Source organism: Python bivittatus, unplaced genomic scaffold, assembly GCF_059951505.1.
Source record: "Python bivittatus isolate LINGU-HERP-01145 unplaced genomic scaffold, Pbiv_v1 ctg000020_np1212, whole genome shotgun sequence".
NCBI lineage: Eukaryota > Metazoa > Chordata > Lepidosauria > Squamata > Pythonidae > Python > Python bivittatus.
This window is the reverse complement of record NW_028277030.1, coordinates 46,874,301-46,884,364: the sequence shown is the minus strand read 5'-3', so window position 1 is coordinate 46,884,364 and position 10,064 is coordinate 46,874,301. Positions and strand designations below refer to the sequence as shown.

General features: G+C 38.8%; 1 protein-coding gene across 1 annotated transcript in view; it reads left to right on the top strand.

Moving 5' to 3' along the window:
- Positions 1–1,063: 1,063 nt before the first annotated feature.
- IBTK (inhibitor of Bruton tyrosine kinase) overlaps positions 1,064–10,064 on the top strand; it is a 73,541-nt gene continuing 64,540 nt past the window's right edge. Inside the window, exon 1 of the mRNA XM_088138010.1 lies at positions 1,064–1,289. The gene's annotated coding sequence lies outside the window, so the exon portion shown is untranslated. The remainder of the gene's footprint in view (positions 1,290–10,064) is intronic.

The following is a 10,064-nucleotide window of genomic DNA, read 5'->3' as shown; positions in this document are numbered from 1 at the left end:
TGTCTGTTCCCATTGGCTATCTCAAGAAAGAGCGGTAAGGTTTGTAATTATTACCCAGTATTATCTGATTGTAGTGTGTGTGTATGGGGGGGCATATCTGTGCTGTATTTTTGTTTATCACATTATTTGTATTTTCAAGTTGTTTGGATTGTTTGTGACATGACTGCTTCATCTTGAACATTTTTTTTTTAAAAAGCACACACACTCTTGACAATAATAACTAAGGTGAGTGTTCTGAAAAATGACCACATAATTTTGTTTTAAAGCTAACCTACATATTTAATGCTTTTCACTGTCCACCCTAGATAAACCACCTTCCCACTTTCGGTTCCACTTGGGCAACTGAAACCTAAGTCCATAAGTTGCTGAATTTATAGAAGATGAATTTTACATCTCCCTCAAATTGAGCTTGACCCTAGTGACATCATGGACACATCCCTGCTATTTCTTTGGAAATGATGAAAAAGTGGTTGGCTGCTGCTTTCTTCTGCGATGAGAATCCCGGGCTAACCTACTTCCCTGGAATTCCTAGCGATTTCTCATCTGATCCCGCTTGGTTTTTTCAAGACCAGCCCAGGCCGGCTAAATTCCTTGAATAAAACGCTAGATATGCCTACTGAAACCAGCCTGCGCACCACTAGAGCACCAGTTGCAGACTTCCTTGCAATTTCCTTGAAACTGGAAGGGCTGGAGAAGACGTATTTCCCATTCCTGTCCTGCAGCTACGAATCTATGCAGACCCTTAGCGGAGCAAGCCCCATTGAATTCAATGGGTCTTACCAGGAATGCATGCAGGGCAGCCTCTCAATCGCAGCCTTTCTAGGGAATACATCTCAGTGAGGAAACTCAGGAGGTGCTGGACCTACAACCCAAACCACCCGAGCTGCAATTCAGGCGGAAGAAGAGGAGCGTAGCCGTTGCGGACCGCTCCTCCTCCCCCGCCCCCTTATCGTTAGCCTCCTGCCCGAAGCGCCCTTTGCGTGTCAGCCCCTTTCAGCGCTGGGCAGAAGCCGGAGGGTAGCCTTCCGCCAGCCAATAAGCACTAGGAATACTCAGGCGCTGCCCAATCCCGCGCTCCTTTGCTCCCGTGTCCCCGCCGCCTCTATCTCGCCGCCTTCAGTGGCTTCTGGAGGTTTGCAGCCGTGGCGGCTCCTCGGGCCGTCTCTGCCTCCTTCTGCGGCCGCGCTCCTGGCCCGGCCCGGCGCCCTCCGGATCCACTGAGGATGAGTTTCCCGGCCTGCCAGCGCACGTCCTCCTGCGACCGTCCCAGCGCCTTCAACTAGCGATTGGTGAGGCGGTCTCGAAAGGGAAAACTCTGCTGGGGGGATGGCGAGGGAGCCGCGGAGCGAGAAGGGGCGGGCGCGAGGTGCAGGAATAGCAAGCGGGACCTTCACCCCCACTGGCTTCTGCTTTTCATACCTACTGCAGGCAGAAATCCGACAGGTGCAGAGTTTCCAAGTATGGGCAAGAAGGAAGAGGTGGCCGGATTAGATTTCTGCACGTCACGGAGATACTAAAGCTTCGTTGGGGTGTCTGTGTGTGTGGATTGCTAGTCCCAATAGATGAAGAAGAAAGGGCGGGGAGGGGGGAAGTCAGCAGTCGGTGTAACGGACAGTGACTGGTGAAAGAATAGGTATATAAAAGGAAAGGGAATGAACTATTGCCTCCCCCTCCTGGTGATTAGCCTAAATTAAGCAAATAGTAGGTATTTCTTAGGGTTACTGTACCTTATATGATCTAAAGATTACGGATTAGCACAAAAATGCCGTTCCTTAACTTTTTTTGTAGTGGAACTTGTAGTTTGGACTGTGCAGTTGCCCACGAGTCGTAGTAGTAGTAATCTTCTTTCTTCTTTCTTCCTGAAGGAAAAATCCGTTGTACTGTTTTCTGGGCAACTTTTTGCATGATTGTTTATTTTAGTGACAATGCTAAGTACTACCTGACTCTCAAATAAATGTTGCTTAGGTCAAAGGCTCCTGACTCTTTTTACGTTGACTGTAAACTGATTGCCACACAATAGCAAGTTGTTTAAATCAAATCAAAACAAAATCTATTGATTAGCCCTAAGGCCTTATCAAAATAACAATTAGACAGTAATTAATTAATACAACTCTTTACAAAAGTAATGTAGCAAACAGATTAAATAAAACATGAATAAAAATAGAATAATAAGTATAAGTAGGTATACATATAAGTGAAAATACAAATCATACAAATCATATTTCCATATCACTCTGGCAATTCACTCCAATCGACCCCACATATGTAGATCTCAAACGCATTGCTTTGCTTAAAAACAAGGCTGTGTTGTATGTTATTTTTGGGTTTTGACCACACATAAAATATGTTATTCTAATATGTGAATCCCAATGGGTCGTTCGTTTAACATATGGGGCAAGGTGTAAGTCTCTCACCGTCTTATACAAGTTACAGTTGAATAGTATGTGTGCTATATCCTCAATTTCAGGTGTTCCACATATACAAATGTGTTTATTATAAGGGATCCTGTTAAATCTCCCATATCTGACCATGGTATCAAGTTGTTCGAATCTAACTCTTGTGAATACCTCCCTAAGTTGTTTTGGCATCTGCATTTTTAAGTAATTATTGGTTTGAAATGTAAGTTTATAACAGCTCAGCCATTTTAAATTGCCAACCTTGCTGAGGGTGGCTATATCTTTTTGCGCTTTGATATCCAAAATTCTTTGTACAGCTCTCTTTTTAGCTTGATCTCCAAGAACATCAGAGACTAGGAGACCACAATTCCTTATAAAATTTATAAATTGTGTGATCCAAGTGGTCTGTCGTTGGGATTTTATCTGTTCTAATAAACACAATCTAGGAAGTCTATCAGATTCCATTTCATTAATTTTATACCAATAATTATATGCTCTGATTTTAGTTTGTGAATAGATTGTATAAACTCCCAGTTAGCAAGTTGTTTATCTTGATAGAATAGAGGAAACCCTACATTACGAGAAAGAGATCTCATATGAAGATATTTCAACTTTAGAGTGGTCAGTCTTCCTCAGCTTTGTGATCTCTAGATATATTAGCTTTCATGTCCCATAATCCTCAGGTTGGATGGCTTTTAGAAATCAAAAGCCAACATCTTTGGGCATTAGGGTAAGATGGTGATCTGAATATTTATTAAGTCTGAAATATTCAGAAGCAAGGAATATCAGAGTGACATTGCCTTTAGTGTTGTGCTTGTCTTTTATGCTGTTCTTGGTCATTTCCTGATTCTCGCTGGCATCCTCACTGTTTCATTTGTTGTGGGAATGAAGAATAAAATTGTGTTCGTTATGATTGGGGAGCTAAGTGAATTATGTTCCAAACATTGTGGTAGTTTTTTTAGGTTTTTCTTTAGCTATCATTGTTGCAGCCCAGTAACTTCAGTATTGTGCCAAATATGCCAACTATTGGCTGATAAGTATATGAATTAGGTATAGTCCACTGGCTCTAGACAAAGATTCTAAAATGAGTTCCAGTTACAAGCCATGAGGATGTGTGATAGGGGTTGGGTAATTGAAGCACTTGGAAGTGCCTCTTCTTTTTATACTGTTTCCCTCTGATATCAATATTATTAACAGTAGAACATATTAGTCTGATGGTGTAGTTTTATTACCTGGGAGTAAGTCCCATCAGATCCTGGTAAAATTTATGAAATATCTATATCTATATATCTATATCTATATATATGTCTATTAGTAGCAGAGTGAATGTAAAGGGATTTAGAGTTGACTTTGGAAATGGCTTGAAAGAGCCATTAAATGAAGAAGGAAGGAACAAACGGAAATTCTTGGAGAGGAGATTACACAGTCCAGAAATTGAAAACCTCTTGAGAAAGAAAATAATCTCACATTGATTTTCTTTAATATAAAATGGGACAGATAAACTTGGATTGGCTTTCAAGGTTCTGTTATTATCCCCTACAACAATAAAGTACTATTCCTGAAATCCCTGTAGTATCTCTTTCTTGACCTGGCCTACCTTGAATGGCTGATGTTATCTGAGACCCAGTCCTCATATAGCTAAAGTAACATTATTTATATGAGAAGAGGATTAACAGAAGTGCAATATATTTTTAAGGGAACAAATCCTCTGAAGAGGATCTATTACCCCCCCCAAAAAACTGCCAATGATCCAACATTTTTTATTTATTTATGAGATTAATTTATCTCACCTTTCTTTCAAAAACTCAAGATGGTGAACCTAACAATCATTCAACAACACTGTGAGTAGGTTGGGCTGAGAGTGAATGACTGGTCCAAAGTCACCCAGTGAACTTCTGTGGCTGAACATGGACTTGATTCTGAGTCTCTTTGATGCCATTCCAATACTCTAACCACTACACCAATACTCTAACCACTACACCACACTGGCTTTTGCATCACTATGTCACTTTGGAATAAAAGGTGGAAAGGAACTGATGAGAATGGCATGTAATAGCATGGTTGTCTGTCTGCATTTGTGAGAGAAGAGTTTCACACTGTTAGTAGTTTGTTCAGGTCTTATTTTTCTCTTCTGTACTCTATTTTCTAGATTGTGACTCTACTGTGACTAAACACCCAGGTGGTGACTTTGATAGTTACAAGCTTTTTCTCCGTTTTCTCACCTTCTCTCCTTTCATAAAAGTTCTGGGAAACATCAAAGTTCGTTCGTTGTTTTGTGATATTTTTGATTGCTTAACTGTGAATTTTGTCATTCACTCTTCCTTTTTTTTCCTTGAGTCATTTTAACTATCCCTTACAAAATGTCCTTAACAGAATTTCAGAACTGAGCTAATGTTTTTACAATTATAGTGATTTCAGAGCAGTGTTTGTGGCTCCTGGGAAACTGGGATATAATATTTATTTATTTATTTGGTGGTCTAAATATATTTTTCCCATTAGTTACTTTGTCCCCCCTTAGCCAAAACCTTAAAATAGGTGCCTACATATGTTTTTTTATTTAAAATGGGATGGAGATACAGTTAAATTCTCCAATAATATGAAGTTACAATGAAAATTAATGGATGTAGTAGATAAATCTAAAAGTTCTGGGGCAGAAGAAAATAATGGGAAATTAGAGATTGGTAATGCTGTGCTTTGAATGCTTTAAATTGCATGCTTACCTGAAGCAAGTGAAATCTTTCACTACTGTACTTGTATCTCTGAAATGCTGCTTACTTGCTGGTTGGCATCTCAATTAAATATGCAGCCTAAAGGAGCTGTGTTCTGATTATTTTTAAAGTCTCAAATTTATTGTTTCATTATTTCCCCATCTGCTAACAGTTAACCACATAGCTTTGGAGAATCTTGATTGTGATTTGGTTTCTTTTTTTCCTATAAAATATATGTCTCAAACACTCTGCATTGCTATAGAATCAGAGATTGATGTTACTTTTCTAAAAGTTGTTAGAAAGTTCATATTTGGAAAGTTGCATCTTGTGGCACTGCCATCCACTTCAAATCTGAGTTGGGCAAACTTGTTCCTTCAAATCCTGAGGATAAGCTGTTCTGAAGAAAAGAGCTGCTATAGAGTGCCTGCTGCAAGGGTATTATAGGCTGGAATTGTATACGGTTTTAAGGTGCGTAATCCATTGCACTAATAATTACTTTATTGGGTGATTCAATATTCTGGGAGGTTTCTGGTACACACAGGCACTTGCATTGATGGTATACACAGGCTACTTGGCATTCTATTCCTTGTTTCATTTTAAATAGTCAGTCATGAGATTTGTTGCAGGTTTCTTTGTTCTGTGTCATTCTCTGTTCTCTTTCTATTGTTTGTGAACATCTGGATGTCAAGAGAGGAGAAGTTAGATATTGTTTGATTATATTGCATAGTTGCTGATATTTTGAATAGTATACATCTGAAATCTGTGAGGCTAGCATACATTGTTTACATTTTGGGGATTTTAGGATAAACAAATTATTGTACTTCTAGCATGGATAGGATTGAATTTATTGCCACTCCTGTCCCCCTGTCCCCTTAAAAAAGAATATTTTGTATAAAAATTACTTCATGATAGGTTAAAAAGCTGTTCTGAAGTTTGAACACATAGTTTAACTATTTGGTAATCAAGAAGGAATATATAATTTTATTTTTTTTAATAATTAGCATGATTTTTAAATCAATATAAGGACACTGAATATACTCATGGATGAGCCAAGAATTTTAGGTACTAAAATACATCCAAAAAATCGGGTTCGTCTTATCTGTGGATGGACTTATCTGCAAGTACAGGTAGTCCTTGTTGAACAACCACTTGTTCAGTGACCATTCAAAGTTATGATGGTGCTGAACAAGGGGGACTTATGACAGGTCCTTGTAGTTGCATCCGTCACAGTCTCCCTGTGGTCACATGATTGTGATTTGGATGCTTGGCAACTGGTTCACAATTACAACATTGCAGTGTCCCGCAATCATGTGATTGCTGTTTGTGACCTTCACTGCTGGCTTCCGACAAGCAAAGTCAATGGGGAAGCTGGCAGGAGGTTGCAAATAGCTATCATGTGACTGTGGGATGCTACAATTGTGTGGGATTTGCCTAATGACTGCAACTGGGACTGCTGCAATTGCTGTTATAAGTCAGCACAGTCACATGACAACACACTTTACAACTATGTTGCTTAGTGATGGGGTTGATGGTCCCAATTACTACTGTTAAATGAGGACTATCTGTATAGGCAGTAATTTTTTTTTAAAGTACCCATGTATCCCAAATGTACTTGCGGATAAGCCCATCAGAGATAAGCAGACCCTTAAATTTTTAACAAAAATACCATGAAAAATGCACCACTCATGGATAAGCCAATTGTGAAAATGAAAACACATGAAAATTTTGGGAGTTGGGTTATCCATGGGTAGTACATTTTTCATGGTATTTTAATTAAAAATTTAAGGGTCAGCTTATCTGCGGATGGGCTTATCCACAAATATATACAGTATATCTTTATTTTACACAAAAATTAAATCATATTCTCTTAAAAGGGAGACATAACCATCTCTCAATTAGGGACTGATTCCTGTTTAAAAATACTGATATAATATATCCACTGAGATTAAGCATTATGAATAACATGTATAACATTTACTTTTTTGGATCCCAACAGGTGTGAGTATAGTAATATCACTATTAATGCTGCTCTGTGAACTGCTGTATAAGACTGTATCAAGGTACTGAAGCCTCATCATGACTGTAATTGTAAGGATCATGTATTCAGATGTATTCATCCTCTTGGGTGCAGTTCCCTTCTGCCAAATTCCTGCTTGGGAAATTTTGACTCCATTTGATGATGTCAGCCCTTTGAGGTAGGCCAGTTAAGGAAACTGATACCCCAAGGATTCCAGGAATGCTACTTTATTTTCCTCCCTCTCTTCCTGCACTCCTTTATCAAGGTTATGTCTGCATTCTTCCAGAAATGAAAATGTTTGAAGCAGGAAGGGGAAGCCACAATGAAAGGGAAAGTATCCAGGTGGGGGGGGGAGAAAGAGTGAGGGAAATAAGCTGAAAAAGAAGGGAGAAATGGCCCAATGATGATGCGGTAGCTCTGCAGCTGGGAATGTACAGCTTTCTGTCTATCAGGGTGATATGGACCAGCCCTTGTGTAGATTCAAACCATGGTGACCCAATACTGTGGCAACCCTTCTGGGACGGAAAGGATTTTAGGATGCCCCTTCTGGGCCAAGACTGGAGAGCCTGCCAAAGGGAGAAGCAAAGGAACTTCCTGAAGCAACGCTTGGATGCCTCCTGTTGTTGGACCAAGACACCTGATAAGCCTTACAGTTTCTGTGGCTGGCAGAAGGAGTCAGACTGGGAGAGGAATATCAAGCATAGGAGGAAGAAGAAGAGGCTGTAGTGCCAAGGCAGCAGGGAAGAAGGATGGCCATCTGGCTGTTCAGTAAAATGAAGACTGAGCATGTGGTAGCTCCTGAGAAGAATTTATCTGTTATTTTATTTTATTTATCACATTTATATAGCTATCCATCTCATGCAAAGCGACTTAGGTGGTCATTATGACTCACACAATGACTTAGGTGGTCATTGGCAACTGCCTGACAGCAACTCTGGTTCAACTAGTTTGCCTTTTTTACCAGTGACTTCCCATAGTGGTGAGGATGGTGCCATGCTCTTTTCTTGGCTGGGAGGAAGCATCTCTGTCCAGACCCAAGTTTACACCTTTTAATAGTGTGGGCTCCATTCCTTCTGTTGTCACCAGACATTGGAGCTCTGCAAATACTGTACTCTTCCTTCACCTACCTCTCAACACTTCTGGCTATCCAGAAATTTGTGACTCCTCCAACTTGCTTATTACTTCCTTTTTGAGAACGGGAAAATGTCTACAGAGCAAATGTCAGTAGGCTGTTAGTTTATGTCAGGGGTCTTTCACTGGCATGTTTAATTATTTTAATTAATAGAGCAATTCCAAACCAAGTATGATCCAAGTGTTACTTGTTAATGTTAGTAAGTCTTTTTTTGCTCTTGTATTACAAATAATAACATTTTGATTACCGGTTCTGTTTTAGTCTGGCCATAAAAGAAGCATTTCTTATTTGACTGCAAAGTGATTTCCGGCAGTGGCCATGTACTTCAGTCCCTGTAATTAAATTTGCAGTAGTTTATTGTGTAATGCTGTTGTAGCATTTTCATGGTTTATGGCCAGACAAGAAAAACTTGTTGAATGTGTAATGCTAGTTACTGCATTTGCTATAACATTGTAATAAAAACAAATTTGGAGATACTGATGGAAATAGAGATCTTTAATATTATGTTAAATTCTAGATATACACTTTTCCTGTTTTGGGGAAGGATCTGGGGTCAACTGTATTTTGAGCTGAATCCTAACTTCCAGCAAATGCTACTTAATGCTTGCTATATGTATAGTATTTTCTAAAGAGTTTACTAGGATAAGCTTATTTTTCTAGGAAACTTGCTTTGTATAATAAAGGTTGTTTCTTTATGTCTTGAATTGTTAATCTTGGGCATATTGCCATGAAATATGTAAATATGACTGTGAATAATCTGTTCAGCTTGGTTTACGAAAAAACATGTCTGAAGCCCCCACTTGCATGCTTAATTTGCCTGTCATTATTTCGTACTTGTAAAGTAATAGATAAGAGACAACTACTGAGTCAAAAATGTTTCACAACATCAGCAATCTATCTTCTTTTATATTAAGGTCCTAAATAGTATTCTAGCTAAAGTTGTCCTGCTTTTGGTTTTGTTCCCTCTATTCCCTGTAGTGTCAACTTGATAGACTAAATAGTTGTTATAAAATTGAATTTGCAATGGTTACCATTTAATAGTGCACAAAAAACATGTTTGTGCCTTTCTAATGTGAGAAGAGACATAGCTTCCAGGAGGAAATCTTTCACAGTTATTAAAATAGATTCTCCTGGAAAGAAGGAAATAAAGTTGAAACATAACTTGCCTTCCTAAATCATACTACCACAGATCTTATTGCATATACACTAAACAGTTGATACTATGAATTGTGTGATAAAAGCTGTCTGTCTATCATGGAGCACGGCATCAGATTTTTCAAGTATTTTCATAATTTATTTAATGCTCACATTTGTTTGCCACTCCCATACTGACTCTGAGCAGCATGCAAGGGGAAAAAAAAGACAATGTATTAAAAACAACTAAACAATAAGGCACCATCCACTGGGGTAGGCCCAAACTAACATCCCTTAAAAGCTTTATCAAATAAACATGTTGTTATGGCCCTGTGAACACCCAACAGAGAGGAAGTGGTCCAGATGTATGAGGGCAAACTCTCACAAAAGGCCATCACTTCATCACTGAGAAGGCCAGATTTTATGGTCTCTGCAGATGAAACAGTATTTGATAGGTATGGTTTATAATCAACATTGTTTAATATTCTACTGAGAAAATTCATTACTTATTTTGTGGTACCATTTTTGTGTGTATAGTCTGATTTATCAGTCTGATTAAGACTATTTGTCATGAAATCTCTGTAGTCTCACCTCAGCTATGAATACAGTTGCAAAGTAATTCTATACATGTCTATTACTAAGTAAGTCCAAATGAGTTTAATGGGACTTAATTTAGG